This window comes from Talpa occidentalis, unplaced genomic scaffold, assembly GCF_014898055.3.
Source record: "Talpa occidentalis isolate TD23 unplaced genomic scaffold, MPIMG_talOcc4v2.1 talOcc4.2, whole genome shotgun sequence".
NCBI lineage: Eukaryota > Metazoa > Chordata > Mammalia > Eulipotyphla > Talpidae > Talpa > Talpa occidentalis.
Genome location: NW_023602073.1, coordinates 100392456 through 100409851, shown reverse-complemented (window position 1 = coordinate 100409851; position 17396 = coordinate 100392456).

Sequence of the window (17396 nt, the reverse complement as noted above, 5' to 3'; positions counted from 1 at the left end):
GTTTTTATTTAAACTACTTAAGAACTAATAGTTTTGAAACTTATGAAGAGAAGGATAGTGAAGGGAGGAAGAGACGGAGAAACACTGGAGTCAGGATAAGTGTAGCAACATCATGAGCTGTGGTACATAAAGTGTCCAAATGATCATAAATAGTCAAATGTCCCATCAGTTGAGCGCAACACAAAACTTTGAGACTCAGGAGTATGGACCTTTTTGTTCAAAAGTGTCTTTAAATTTTTTTCTGACATAATTTTTACTGCTGATCTTTCACAGATACTAAGAGAATACAGGTAAAGAGGATCGTTTTAAAAAACCATGTGTGAGGCCTCCCTGGTGGTGCAAGGGGTTGAGCACAGCACTGTGGGGCTGTCGATTGCCCATGCAGCATGAGTTTGATCCGGCTGCCCAGGGAGCTACCCGCATGGCGCAGTAGACCTCTCATGTCTCTCCTGCTGCTCCCCTCAGCAGTGTATTTCGGTCTGCCTGTTCTGCTCCCCACTCTGTCTCTGGTGAGTCCTCTTGCCCCCTGTGCCTCTGGCCTGTGCCCCAGTTATTGTATGCATGGATAAATAAATCTTTTTTTTTAAAAAAATCATGTGTCCACCTCTATTTAGTCACATTAGAATACATGTGAGATTCAGACAAAGAATAAATGACACTCAAATCCATAAAAGCACTTTTGATTCCTGTAGGAGCCAAGGACCACGACAATACAATGACTGATAATATCTAGTTTTGGCAGCAAGGATGTGAACTATGGATACTTTATTTTTGGTGAAATATTAGTTGAAAGAAACTTTGGAAGTTTCTTTATTTGGCAGCATCTGATAAAGTATATCTATTTTCTGTGTTAGCAATTTCTCCTGCAAAATTATACCCTTAATTTGCAAAGTTGTGCATATAAGTGAACTCTCTTTGTAAATAACAGGAAAATGGGTCCATGTGTATTTAATTTTTTTTTAAGAGCAGGATTTTTTAAAGTATTTGTTTATTTATACAAGAACTGGGGTACAGGCCATATGCGCAGGAGGGTGAGAGGATTCACCAGAGACAGAGTGGGGAACAGAACAGGCAGATTGACAAAATACACTGCTGAGGGGAGCAGTGGGAGAAACAGGAGAGGTCTGCTGCCATGTGGGATTCTCCCCGGCCAACCCTGATTGAACCGGCGCTGCAGAGGCTGTGGACAACTTCACAATGCAGCGCTCAACCGCCTGCACCACCAGGGAGGCCCCATGCGTATTTTAAAAGAAAATGAAAGTTGAGCAACTATGTAGAAATATGTAGAAAGTTATAGGACTACATACATATAGTTTCCACAAAAATTAGTGACTTAAACAACACAAATTTATTATGTTATAGTTCCATAGGCTGGAAATGAGACTTGAATCTCCTTAGACAAAATCTAGATGTCAGCAGCATGATCACTTCCTTATTGGAGTTTTAGGGGAGATTCTGTTTCCTTGCTTATTCAATATGTGAGCAGAATTAAGTTTCTTGCAGGTGCATGCCTGAGGTCTGCATTTTCTTGCTGGCTGTAAACTGAGGGCAGGCTCTGGTTTCTATACACAATGGCATTATTTGGCATAGGGGCTCTTTTTCCATTGTCAAATCCAGCAGTGGCAAGTCAAGAGTCCTTCTCATATTCCTCCCATTCCTCTGACCTGCTCTTTTGCCTTCATCTTCTATTTTTAATGACTCATGTAATTGTATTGGACCCCAGCAAATAATTCAAGATAATCTCCCCATCTCAAAATTCTTAACCATATTTGCACGTGCAAATTCTTTTTTGTCATGTAAGGTAATATCCATAGGTTCTGGGGAATAGGTTGTGGACATTTTGGGGGTCTCATTATGCTGTGCACTGCTATATCTATATGTACATTTAATTTATATAAATCATGTGTATATATAATATATACATAATATATACATATATATAATATATAATTTATATATAGCATGTATATATAAACACACACAAACAGGTGAAAAAAGAGACAGAAAGACAGAGACACAGAAAAACAGAAGTATGTTGACAACAAAAACTGAACATGTGTAAGTATAGAACAAATTTCTAGAAATAACATACCAAGCACTTCTAAGAGTGGCTATTTCTGGGAACTGGAGTTTCAATTTTGTAGATATATATATATATACACACACACACACACACACACACACACATATATATACATATATGTATATATATGTATACTTAAGAATGGTTTGCATTTGTATAGTAAGCACACATTAATTTTGCACTTCAGTAAAGGAACAATAATTTGATCAACTAGACTCAGACACTATCTAATTCACTTACTACCTCTCCTACCATAAACAGGGAAATAAACAGTTTCTCAGTGAAATATATGTTCTTTGAATTATTCATCAAAATACATTAACAGACATTTCACCACAGGTGTTAAATACTCTGATTGAAGAAATTAACCTTTAAATTAGTGATTGGCTGAATTGCTGCATATCTAAATCAAGTGGCAATTCTCAGTAAAGAAGAATAAAATTAGCAGTAGTACTAATAACATACTCCTGGAATAGTAATAGCAATGTAAATAACAGATTGTTTTATATTTTAGTCATATTTATTTTATAATTTTCAAAACATTTTCAGACACACTAATTTTTTTTTTAATTCTGAAAACCATCTTTAACATGTAGGTAGAACAGAAAATATCACTTTTTGAAAAGGAGAATATTTAGAATTCCTAGTAAGACTTGTCCACAAAGATATCCTTCTATGGCCCATTGCTCAAGGCAATAATCATTCTCTTTTTAGCTTTCAGTCTCTAATCAAAGAATTCACCACATTTTCCAAAATATACTTAAAAGGCCTTAGTTGTTCTCCATCTCTAATGTCAATATCTCAATCAAAGATTTCATCACCTTTCATTTGATTCTAATTGATATTTCCTCTGCCCTTGCCTTTTGAATACAACCACACAATAGTCAAGATGACCTTTTTAAAAATCGAAATTTGATCTTGTAATTCCCTTCCTTACAATTCTCCAATACTTTCTCTGTTTTTTTCAGGATAAAGTAGAAACTCTTCAACACAACCTAAAGAATTTTAAGGATTTTGCTGTTAATTACCTTCCCCAAACTCATTACTTCATACCCCTTGCACTTTAGCTATAAAGAACTATTTTCTATTCCTAGGCTTGCTTGTTTTGCTACAATTTTTTAAAATTTCATACTTATTGTTCTGTGTAACTGGAACACTGTCTCCTTTTCTCCTTTACATATCTAAATTACTACTCAGCTTTACTTAGATTAGACATTACCTCCTTTAGGAAGATTTCCCTGGCTCCTAAGGTATCACCCCTTTCTTTCCAATCTATCCCAACTCATCATATCTTGGCACTTATCATGTTGTTCATATTTGTCTGTTTACTTGTGTGCATGCTTGTTCCTAATTGTGTGCAAACTTCCTCAGAAGAGTGATGTTGTCTGTCATTTTCAATAATATATGTCCACCAACAGGACCTTATACAAAGAAAGTATTCAATAAAAACAACAATGAACAATGTATAGATGAATAGATGGATGAAAAAGTAGACAAATAGGTTTGGGAAGGTAGAAGAGGGTGAACTCAAGTTTTGGCGATTATTTGACTTTAAGTTATTATCGCCATAACATCAAAGGCAGGATCACGTATTCATCTAAATGATTGAATCTGAGTCTAAGAGACATGCAAGTGTGGGTAGTAAGAGTAAGAATTACCCACAAAGGTGAACTGAAACTACAAAAGTGGATGAAATTGTATATGGAAAATATAGAGGAAAAAAAAGTGAAGACAAAGCCTTAATCATTGGGTAACATGTATGTCTATTTCTAGGCGAAAATACAGTACATCTGAAATCAGTTGAGTAAAATCTCCATTAAGAACTTCAGGCAGGGCCTCCCTTAGTGGCGCAGAGGTTGAGCACTGGGTTGTGAGGCTGCCCGCAGCCTCTGCAGCGCCAGTTCGATCCCCGACCACCTGCGAGGGTCCCACAAAAAAAAAAAAAAAAAAAAAAAAAAAAACCTCTGAAAAATAAAAATTGATGAGGGTTTAGATTTGTGAATGGATAGCTATTAGTGATGACTTCCAGAAAAGTAAATGAGTTGAGTATTGGTATACCTAGTCCCTTTGCCAATCCAACATTCATTTACTTCATAATCAATGACAAAATGCCCAAAGGAACATTTTAAAAATAGTGAAAATCCAGCATAATTTTAGCAACCATGAGTAAGTAAACAGTATACTCTGAACAGTATAATTCATGTGAACACAAATCAAGGGAACACTCATTGCTTATTTTTCCTGGGATTGTAATGTGTGACATTATAGAAAAAATCCAGGAGATTTGGGCATTTCACAATTTCCAGCAGAGATGGATAAAGACAATGACACATAATAGCATGAGCACGGGACACCAGTTTAGAATCCCAGTCCTTGCTCTGATCAACAGTGTTCTGAGTTACCTATACCTGGAGACAAAAAAATGTTGCTACCAACAGGTAGTGTTTTTCTCCCTGATCCACCACTATTCTCCCCAGTGGTTTGGGTTGTAACAAAGGACAGGTACCAAGATACAACTACCAGATAGAGTGAAAACAGGGCCAAGTGAAAATGAGAGGTAGAGAGCTCTGATCTCTGGAACAGCAACTTCACAAATTATAGAGAGGAAATTTTGCACAGATTAAATTATCCTACTAGGCCTGCCCATGACTTAACTTCCTTCCAATTCATTTTAGATTGTGAGATTACTAAGTTTATGTTAGTTGCTTTCTATTTTAAAACATGAGAGGAAATATTCTGAAAAATATATTCAGGTGTACTCAGAGCAAACATTAAAAATGTTTTTTTCCATGTGCTATTTGGGCAAATGGCAGGCTTATAAATGATATCTCCACATTCAAGAATGAGAAAACAGGAGAAAATAAAATAAAATAAATAAAATAAAAATAATAAATTATTTATTAGAAATAGTTCTAATAAAGGGAGAACACAACTCTCAGTTTAAAAAAAAACTGAGAAATTAACAAAATGTTTTAAAGGTATCTATCTTATACTATAAAAAACTTCACATGTAATCTTGAAGCAAAAAATATAAGAAGAAATAATAGTCAAAATACTAAGTTAAAACTCCTGTAATTCTCTCCCTAATAACTCTTAGTTTTAGGGATTTGATTTAAACATACTTGTTCTAATTGAAGCCTCACTTCCTGTTATGTCAATAACAAGAGAATATGGACATCAGACAGTTAAGAGTAGTTAAATAGCAAAGTACCCAGAGAGACACTCCTTGTCAATCTTCTCTGATCTGGCAGTTAGCCAATAGCCAGGAGATCATTAATAAAGAATTATGTAAAACTCTGATATTGCTTAGACCAGATTCCATAAATTGAGGCCTAAAGATACCTATGCAGAGAAAAGATCCACCCATGCAACAGAGCCGACAGAGGATATTTTTTAAATCTCTTCATAATTCTTAACAATGTGGCAATGTGTCAACAAAATGGAAAAATAACCTATATTACAGATTCTTGCAATAGGTGGTGCAATACCTGTTGAAATAATTTTAAAAGTAAAAAGTCCTTGGCTGTAGTGGTTAGCACATGCAGCTCTCCCTCTCCTTTCTTTAGGAAGCTAAACAATTGAATCGATAATGAACTTATAACCTGAAAAGTCCTTAAACTTAAGTTTTAAGTGAATGATCAATGAGACCATTAAGGGAGAATTCAACCCAATTCTTGTAGCACAGGAGTCACTTATCTGTAAATTGTAAATGACTTTTTTTCTAGAATACTAGAGAAATCCTTTCCTTAGTTGCTCAACTGGAAGTCAGAACACAGGGGTAATGGGGAACAGATTAAGTCCACACTGAGCATTCACCTGTGGCATGGCAACAGCATAGGGTGGGAAAACTCAATAAACAGAACTCGTGAAGCAAACAGCATATTTACCAGTAACACAATTAATATACAAACTATCAGATATTTTCTTTGAAAAGGCAAACTCTAAATTCAGAATAAATTTAAAAATGTGCAGGACCTATAGGAAGAATTCTGTATTTTACTGATGCACTCAAACACAGACTTTGATAAATGGATATTCATACCTTGTTTCAGGTGTGAAAAATCGAAGTTTAAAGACATAGATACCCCCTTCGATCAATATATTCATTATTTTTGCAATCAGAATCCCAAAGTTTCCATTTCACAACTTGATGAAACAATTGACAGACACAGATTAGAAAATTAACTTACAAAAAAATAACCAGAAAAAATGTGAAGGAAGAAGAATAAATAAACTCATAAAGCTGCAATAATTGAAATGGTGTCATTTTTGATAAAAATCAGTTAGGTTAAATCAAAAAAACAAAATAGAGAATCTAGAGGCTGATGACTACATTACAATTCTGGCATATGAAAAGGTGGCACTTGTAATCACTGGGGAAAATATAGATTACAAAATGAATGACGTTACGTCAAATGCCTAACCAGAGTGATGAAAAGGAAATGCAGTGAAAATCTGAACTCAAGCAAAAAAAGATCAAATATTCACATATAATCTAAATGTAAACAAAATTCTCAGATATGTGTATATACATGTATTATGAAAAATTAGATCATGTATCAATAATTCGGATATGGAACTATATATAAGGTTTTTACAAATCAATAAAAAGATACACTGGAAAATTTTAATGGGTGAAAACTACTCATAAATAGCAGTCCAAAATCAAATTAAAAAGGCTAACAAGATTTTAAAAAGCTAAACCTGGTGCCAGCTTTATGATGTGACACTTTTATAGTTTAGCAAAGAGCCACACTTACAAGGCCTCCATACTTGGTTTAATACTCTGTTGTCACAATCTTGAAACTTTTAACTTTTGAAGAAAGTTGCTAGATTTTTATCTTGCATGAGTTCTGTAAATCATGTGGCGAGTCTGGTTAATCTTTGCATATATTCAACAAAATACAAGTTAAAACCTGATTTTTAAAACTTGCTTTCATTGAGAAGAGAGGGAAAAAAAAATCCTGATATCATGTAATATGAGAATCAGAAATCAGAGAATACTCATATTATACCCCCAGAATTGAAAATACACCACAATTTACAGCAAATATCTTTGATCCAGCATTTTCCCTTTTAGGAATAGATCTACAAGAATAAATTTGACCAACACATATACATAAAAAAATAAAGATATTCATCACAGTGTTTTTACAATAGCAAAAAAAATTCAACCGGTCCAAATGTCCATAAAATTTTTAATTATAAACTGAAAGATGTATTTATTTATTTACATATTATACTTTAACTTGAAATGTCATGTAAGTTGTGTATACATATATGTAAAGATACATATTGTTATGGAAAGATAGCATGATTCATTGCTGTATGAAAAGCATGCTATGGAACAGCAAGGAGGGTGAAATATTATTGGCACCTGTATAAACTTTATATATATGTATGTGTGAAATATGTATGTAAAAATATATGTGTATGCACATATAAAATATGTCTAGAAGAAAAATGCAAAGAAATTTTTCTCTGGAATTACAGGAAAATTTCATATATTTATTGTTACACTTTTTGATAGTCTTCTTTTAAACAGCGACTTTTAATTTGAAATGGAAATTATTTCTTGATTTTAATAGAACTAAACCTTATTTTAATAAAAATTAATATCTTAGTAGAAATAAGAATTAGTTCTTTTAATTGTCTTTGTGATCATTAAAATATTTCTATATCCAATTGCAAAAATAATTGCAATTTGGTGTAAGACAAGGCAAATGAAAACTAAGTTTTGAAAAAATGTAAACAGTGCTTAAAAGTTATAGTAAATTGTTTCAAATATGCAAATTGTACAAGTAAAAATTGGATGATAGAACTGAAAGCATACTGGTTTCCTCATCTTAAAAGGAAGCAAATAAATGCACACTACTTCAGTTTTGACATAGATATTTAGAAATATATAGGCTTAATTTTGTTTTTTGCAAAGAGTAAAGGAAGTAGAATTTATAAGGATTTTGAGAAGCACGAAAAATGACACCACACAGTTCATGATTATGAGATAAAATAGAAGGTAGTATGTCTTGGATTGTAGTGAAGAATAGTACTTAATGTGAAACATAAAAATTGATTTGGATTCAAATTTAATTAAAAATAAAGGAAACTATACCACACTTAATGAACCATAGAAAATTTTAATCTTTCATATAAAAAGAGAACACACAGAATGTAGCTGAATCCAGATGATGTATTACAGTCATTGAGTTAATTCTCTATGTTGATTAAAATAAATACATAATCTCCAATAAATTGCTTCCTGATATTCTGTTAAGTTGTTTTACTTGAAAGAGATTTCAAATGGAGAAAAATAGCAGACATCTAAAATAAATCAGGACCACCTGCAGTTTGACTCTTAGAAGTCAAATGAGTAGAGATATTTTAGTCAAGTGTCTCATGTAAAATGTCACATTTCTATCATTTTTGATTGGAAAGGGGATTCTTGGAGGTAATCCAGCACGACATGGCAGTCAAAGTGAAAGGTAAATAATATAACCTGTATAGGTGAGCTATTAAAACTTACTTTTAATGAACTAAATTAATAGATATTTACTTTTCTTGCCCAGATTCATTAAGTTTTATTAAATCATGTATTTTTTTCACTCTTTGGAAACATTTTTACCTGTGTTTGTTATCTGTTAAGTGAAATAAAAATTTTAATGATAGTTAGACAAAGAGTCAATTAAAACAAAGTGAGGATTCAAATGCATTGTGTTCTCTGAGAACTGCTTAGACAATCACAAGTCTGAATTCAGTTTACACAACTTGTTACAGAGGAGCATGCTTATAAGAGGAAAATCATTCTTGACAGGGGCTTCTGGTTTTCCCAATAGGTTTACATCTTTCAATTTCCTAGGTTATCTTGACCTAATGAAATGTTGATACTATTTACATGCAGAGTAGAGAAAAGGCAGGGATTTAATCATTTTCACTTCTGAAGGATGGTATCCATGGTTATAAACATCTTTTGCTTGTTTCTCTATCAATAGTAGTGAAAGGTTGCTTTACCTGCAGGCAGCAGATTCTTACATGACTTTTTCACACAACAGAATAAAAATTACTCTGACTTTAAATATACAGATGGTTTTGCTCTCTTGCCTGCTAGATGGGGCACAGTGGGAGCTGGTCCCAACTGTTCACAATATGTTCACATACCAAAGCGGTGCAATAAGAAAAATATTATAAAAATTCATAAATAAACCTTAGAAAGCTGACTGTAAAATTGAAGCTACCAGAAGAGGGAATGTGGAGAGCAAAGTGGGAGGGGCCCCAGGGAACTGTGGTGGAGGAATGTGGGTATGGTGTTGTTGGTGGGTATGGTGGGTATGGTGTTGTGACATGTGTCAGAAGAGGTGAATCTATACCTATGAGTCACATATAGTATTGTAAAGCAATGCTACCTCAATAAAAAACAATAGAATCCATATTATTTGCATTCATTATATTGATATCTGAATAAAAGAATTAAATAATTTAAACCTTATGAAACATTAACCTGAAATGCTGGATTATGAATTGTCAAAATTAATTTATGAAAACATTGTTTCTTTTTAATAAGACTGACTCTGCATGGTCAATTTTGGACAATAGGTGCCCAGATGCGAAACAACAAAGTAGTAGTTGATTGTTTCTCAACTTGTTTTTGGTAAAACATAAAGCATATGTAGTGTGTGCTATGTTTTTTTTTAAGAATTCAGATATTTAGGACCTGGTTCAAAGTCACCAAATCCAAATTTCTGAGGTAAAACTGTTGGGAAGGCAATCAAAAGAACATACCTTTAAACTGGCCCTAGAGCTGTGCCCTGCAATCTGAGATTTATCTTCTCCTTCCCTGAGAACATACCTCAAAGCCTGTCATGGAGTCACCAGACATGTCTCTTCCCCTCTCCCACTTGGAATGTAGTTTTCAAGAGAGTCTCCAAGAACATAGCTTTAAATGTACTGTGTACTTTTGAGGTCCAGTGGGTTGCATACATGACTGCCTACAATTGAAGTCACCATAAAATTTTGAGGTTTGACAGGGGTGATGCAGAAAACTACTAGTTTTGTGGCTACCTAAGATGCACCTCATAAGTTACCTGTTCATTAAAACTGCCACTGTCCAATCTGGAGTAGCCTGTCTCTTTCTTTGGCGTTTCCCTGTCCTTTGTGTATGGGGATCAGTTTTTCATTATATCTGGGATACTCCTGGATTTGCACCAACAAAATCCCAGGAATCTGCAGTTTTGCCAAAAACTTCACGAGGTCTTGTACATTCACTTGTCAGAGACACTGCTTACAGGGCTTACTGGGCGAGAGGCAAGACACTACAGTTGAGGAAAACACTGGGAATTAACAAGGATCACTTGGTTCTTCGAGAGCAGCTAATTTTTACAAGTCTCATGCACCATTACGCAAATCTCAGAAAAACTCTGGCAACTGCATTAGGAAGACATCAGGAGAGTTAGATGCATAGAATAGGGTAAGGTGGAGGCTGTAAGAACCTGTTTTATCAGCAGCTTTGCAGACAAAACTTATGACAAATAATTAAGAAATGTACTTATCTAGGTGTGGGCCAGTGACACAATAGATAATGCATCTGATTACACATCAGAAGAAACGTAATTGTATTCCTACATATTAGGTGATTATGGAAAATATTTTTACATCTACTTTACCATCAACTCTAAAGCAATAAAAATAATAGTCAGACACTTCTAACCCCAGATAAATATTTATACAAACAATTAATAAATGTTTCAAAGAGCCCTGGCAAGACTATCAAACTGATACTCTCTTTCGGAGTCCATACATGGAGGGCAAGGAGAGACCTGAGAAAAAAGCAGAACACTACATACTGGTGGGTGGCAGTTTTAATCATCAAGGGATTTAATGGCAAGGCTTTGATGACCACAAGAGGAGTATTTCCCATAACCAGCCCTCCAAATCTTATTATATAACAGGACTTTATAGGGTTTAATCACATGCAACATCTAGATGGTCTCAATAATGTATTTTATCTCAGGGATATGCCTTTAGGCAGCTTCTGGAAGTGAGGAAGTAAACAAAATGCACAGGATGGGTGATGACTGGAGCTTCTAATTGCCTGGGTCCAGCACACAGACTGTCATGTTCTTTTAATGGGGAAGGTTAAAAGAATAACGGGGAAGCCCAATAACCTACCCTTGACTGAGAATTTAGCTCTATTAACAGAAATCCTAATGGGTAGTGGCCTAAATCAATAGAACTTAGAACTTAATGTTTTTCTTTTTGAAAGAAAAAAAAAAATCAAAATTAAATACCCACCTCCATCCCTTATATCCCATTCACACTTTGGTAACCTCACTCATTATCAATGTTCAGTATTTGTTTTCAAAACTCTATTTTTTCTCCTATAACAAGAGATAGTTGCAGGCATTGGCTCAGCTGCTCAGTGTAAACACTGAGAATTTCTATCATTCTATTCTTCCACTTAGTATCGTAAATAAGCATATAACTTATTACTAAGAAATATTTGATATCAGTAAATTGCTAACATATCACCTATTTTTTTAAAATTCATCAATAAGTTTGAGTTTTTACTTGTATATGTACTGTTAACCAGGAAGTGAAAAACTAAATAGACGCCATCATGAAATTCACAGGATAATAAAGGAAATATCAGACAAATATTCAAACAAGTGCATTTTTTAAAAAGTAAAAGCTACCAACAAAAAGTACAGGGTGCTCTCTGAGGATAAAAATAGGCTAATGTAGTGGGATCAGTAAGGACCACTTTAGGACATCTTATTTGAGGATATGCTGCGGCATCAATGATAGATTCACTAGAATTTGTGCACCAGAAAATGAAAGGCTTCCATATAGAAGAGGACATAAATAGTATCTTCAAGATCCGGAAAGCTTCCAGTGTAGCTGAAACATAAGTGAGAGAGGAAAAATAGCTGGGGAAAAAAGCTGAAACCTTGGATCAGATCAAAGGGCTAAGTGTAGTTAAAGCAATGGAGAATTCCTGAGGAGCTTGAAACACGGGAGGGATTGGTTGCCCGAAGGAGATGAGATGGGGTGGAAGTGAGAGTAACCATGGGGAGAACTTTAGACGCTATTTCACTCTAAGTAAAATGTAATGGTGTCTTCTAGAGGAGCTGGTGAGAATTGGTCAGATTTAAAATAGGTTTTGGAGGTACAACCACCTAAATTGGTGATGGATTAGCCATGGAGTTGACTGGAATGAGAAAGAAGAAAGTGGCAGGCATAATCCAGATGTAAGAATGTCTTCTTTTGTAACATTTTCTTATTTTTGAATATGACAAAGTTTGGCCCAGGAAACAGGGCTTAGACAATCCTGCAGAAATCATCATTTCTTGGTCTAACTATAATGATGAAATAGAACTACCTGCCAGGAGTTGGGAAAAGCAAATTTTGGGAAATAGAGCACAAAATTGTATGGTGAAGGGCATATTGGACTTTCAGAAGGTAACTTTGTGAAGCAGATACAGTCATTAATTTTTAATGATGCATAACTGAAACTCATATTACAATTCGATACTACTTAGAAATGTTTTTGAAAAAGGACCCATAATAGATGTTATCTTTGGAAGCAGTGGTATCAGAGGAAATCTATTGAGAATGACAGGTTTAGAAATCCCAGCATGGAGGCAGAGATATAGAGGCAGCCAAGTAACATTGGAATGTCCTCTTCAGACTGGGCAGCAGGTTTTGAATTTCTGGGCAGGATTGTAACCCTTCCCTTTGTCATAAGAGATGGGTAAACCCAGAGGGCCAAAAGTACTGAATAGGTAACTAAGAAAGGGATTTGAACCCACAGAGGAAAAGTCAGGGCCCAATCTACAGAACTCACATGTGAGAATGAAACCAATGCAAAATTTTCAAAAACCATAGCAAGACCAGCAGCACTGGTGTCAACATAGATTATCTGAAATTTGAATTAGAAGTCATCAGGTCAGGCTTAAACTAGAACCTGCAGTGCTGTAGATGGGAGTTAGGAAATATCAGCTGTGGGAAAACAGGAAATAGAGGCTGGAAGATACCTACATATAAAAAACACATTCTATTTTTAACCAGTAGATGAAATGCTATTACAAAAACTTAAAATGTGCTAACTATATGAGCTGTACATTTTATTTTTTAAAAAAGATTTATTTATTTATTTATACAAGCACTGGTTACAGTCAGAAGCGCGGGAGGGTGAGAGAATCCACCAGAGCCAGAGCGGGGAGCAGAGCAGGCAGAAGGACCGAAGTACACTGCTGAGGGAAGCAGCGGGCAGCAGGAGAGGTCTGCGTGCCCTGTGGGACCCTCGCCGGTTCTTCGCAACCTAGCGCTCCACCGCTGCACAACCGGGGAGGCCCATGAGCTGTACATTTTAAATGATGATCAAACTTATCAGAATGAGTTTGATTAGCCTGATCAAATCTTTCCTAATTTCTAGATAATATATCTATAAAAATATTAGAACGAGAACATTCAAACACCCCCTAATCAAGCCAACTGTTATTATTTGCAAAAATTGCAAGTATCTTAGAACTGAAAGAGGAAGTATAATCAATAGATAATGCTGAAACATACTTTGCTTCTTGAGGTATATATTCTCCAGACAGAACAATAGGTTAGATAGTTATATAGCTATAGATGATTTACTATGAGGAATAAACACACGATTGTGGAGTCTGAGTAATCTCACAATTTTCTATCTGCAAGGTGGGAATCCAGGAAAGTTAAAGGTATAATTAAGAGTAAGTGTGAAGACATGAGACCCAGGGGAACTGATGGTGTAAATCCCTGTTGAAGAGCAGAAGATGAGATGATATGCTCCATGTAAGCATAAAGGCAGTAAAGAAGGGGAAACATTTCTTCCTCTTTTTTGTTCCATTTACTCTCAATAGCCTGGATGATTCTAAGTAGGTGAGGATCACCTACTTAGTTCACAGATTCAAATGCTAATTATAGCCACAAACAAACTTACAAGCATACCTAGAAACTATGTTTAACCAAATATCTGGACATACCCTGACCATTCAGGTTGACATATCATATTAACTATCACAAGAGATAGCAAATATGTATACGTGAAGGTCATCAGTTTTTACTGTTCTTCCTTTTGGCCTCCAGCCACAATGTCTGAAAAGCCACAACACTAAACTTCATTTCCTGTAATATAGAGGAAAAAACTGGTTTCTAAAACACAAGAGTGCTCAATCTTCCAGTTTCTCCCATTTGTAGCTCTCTCTGTTCATTCTGGAAATAAATGATCATTATTCTAATCCAGTCAGTGCAAGGTCCAGGGATGTGGTAGTACCGGTAGAGAGCGATTATGATCTCTACAGAGTGTGTGTTATCATTTTTCCCTTTGCATCCAGCAAGGGAGGACTGAAGAATGTTTTTAATCATCAAGGTATAAATGAGCCTTTTAAAATGATAGATAACCAAAAGATAAGTGTTTCCTGGATGTAAGGCACTGTGATGGAGACTCTGCACAATCACAAACCCTCTGGTTCAAAATCTATTTTAAGGGAAGGTTATAATAGAATCAGGTGGCCCATGAATTCATCCATAATATATGAGCAAATGCCATGTTTGGAGACATTTTTCCTTATTAGTATAAGCAGATATAAAGGATATATACATGCTATCTAAAATAAATGTAACAGTATTTAAGCTGCAAAGACATATTTTTGTATGAGATTTAGTATCAGAAATTTAAAGCACTTTTTAAAAAGCATCTTCTTTGTGTCCTTAATATAATTTAAGAAAATATGAATGGTGGTGCAAAAGATAAAAACACAAGAAAAAATACATTGGTATGGGAATGACATAAATTGAGAGGGAGGTAGAAATTAAAACAAGAAATGTAATTATAAAGACTCTCCTTGATTAAACAAAACACTCAAAAATATGCATAAGTCCAGCTAAGAGATGAATTAAGACTAAATATTATCTAGTATTAGAAATTAAAATGAATGATACAGAACAATTTGGGTCCAATATTCATAAATAGGTTATGAGACAAAATATGAAAGTAATTCTTGAAATAGAATATATAACATGCAAAAATAGCAAAAATGACCTGGGTCTCAAATTCTAGATTATAACAATCCCCTATTATCCAACTAAGAAGTGCATGAGGGATGCAGAAAGCAAAGTAAAATAATACTATTTTACAAAGTAAAACAATGCTAATAATCAGAATTGCCTTGCTTGTCATTAAAACACCATTCTATTTGAGAAATTGATTGTTGAATTCATTTCTTGACTTGTATGTATCTGTTAAACTTTAAAATAAGATGTATGTTTTACAAAGCACTAGCAAAAAAAAAATAAAGTCATAGTTCGTGAAAAAGCAGGGAAGAAAAAGCATTGTAAACAAGTTTTTCATGTACAAAGCTTTAAAAGTTTTAAAGTTGGATGAGTTAAATTCTCCTACAAAAGACAAATTACATGTTATTACCAAAAGACATACCTATAGAAATATAACTTAATTTTTTTAAAAAGACAAGGAAAAAAAAAGAACTGCCAGAGACATATTGTATAAAGACAAAAATAGGAAAGAGAATAATTTTAAAATCACCTATATTAGATTTTTGTGACAAATAATCATAGAATTCCCCAAATAACTGTCATTTTATAGTGAAAAATGATACACTCATGATGAAGATATCAGAGGCATAAGCTTTTATATGACAAATAACCAATAACTCAGCTACAAAATATTTACAGCAAAAACTATTCAATTTTACAAGGAGAAATTGCGGCACAGTTGTAGTTTTGAAGCTACATCTTCTAGATTTTAAAGAAACATGTAGGAAAATGTAAAAATATTGACACTGTATAATACTTTAACTTAAAATTTAGTTAAAATATGGATTGAGTGTGCTCTAAATAAGCAGCATAAACACTTTCTGCTAAGGCCATTGAATCATTTTCAAGCTGAAATTGTTTATACCATGATATTCTATTTCAAAACAACAATAATTATTAATAACAAAGTTGAAATTATTTGGAATAAACACTGCCTGACTCATTAATATGGACTAAGATGAATTATTGTTTACAAAGTAATACAAGTGAGATACTTTATTAAATATTTGATAGAAATTTTACGTCCACAAACTGACTTAAAATCAGAAATGGGATGGAGTAAGAACAAGATAAGTAGTGGACAAAACGAAGACAACTCGCTTATAATGTTTTTGGCCAAAAAATAGATGTGAATATAATTTTGTCATGAAGAATAAGCAGATTTTCAAAAAGAAAAATATGCATGAGATTAGTAAAAAATATAGTGTTCAGTCTGCAGCCGAAGTCATTTTCATAAAACACTTTCAAGACAAATAAAAGGAAATAAAAAAATGAACAAAAATAAATCCATCATTCAAATCACCTGCCTGGTTTAAAATGTAGGTCTTATTATGCAGCTATAATTAGGCCAACAGAAAAGATTATTGCTATGGAAAAGTTTATTATTCATAGTTCTCAAGGTAGTGGGCATGGCATACCATATAATAGCTCACGGGGAAACACCAGTGTTTTTTAGGAAGCAGAGTTTGCAAGGGGGAAACATGGGCAAGAGCCTTTATTATAGTTTTTCAGGAAAGGACTGGATGAGGCAACTACAATGATCCAGGATTGGCTAGTTTGAGTAATTCAGCTGTCTCTGGTTTATAAGGGCTCTCCTCGGCTGTCCAGTTCCTAACTCTGAGGTGATTGGGACAGGAAGAGAGTGATTGAGAATGAGCAAGGAGATGGTGAGGTATGAGAGAACTGAATGGTTGATTTGCATATAAAAGATGTGCTTCTGGGCTAATCTTTTATTATCTCTAGAAATCAACTAGTTCTGGAAGGGGCAGGTGTCCTCAAGATGTCAAAGCTCTATAGTTACAGAAAATAAAAAGGCATGATTAATAGACCGCTGATCCTTATAAATGGTTGAGAGCAGGCTTCCATATCTCCAAAATAAATGACCTATTCGAGCAACTGGAAGTGCTGTCAGGAGACACTTATTAACTGAAAGTTTCCTCACCTGCATTACTTCCCTTTGGGGGGTGCCCATATCTAATGACCGATCTGTGTAGGACAGGTTTTTTCAACTTTGTTATTACTGACTTTTTGATCAGTATATTTCTTTATTATAGGGGTTTGTCCTGTATCTTGTAGGATGTTTAGTGGCTTATAGGAGTGGGCTTCCACCCACTAAATACCACCCGTACACTCACTCCCAATCATTGCCTCCAGACATTGCCAAATGTTTCCATGAGGCACAAAATACCTCTGGCTGAGAACTACCAACAGAAAATAAAGGCCCACCCACCCGCTCATC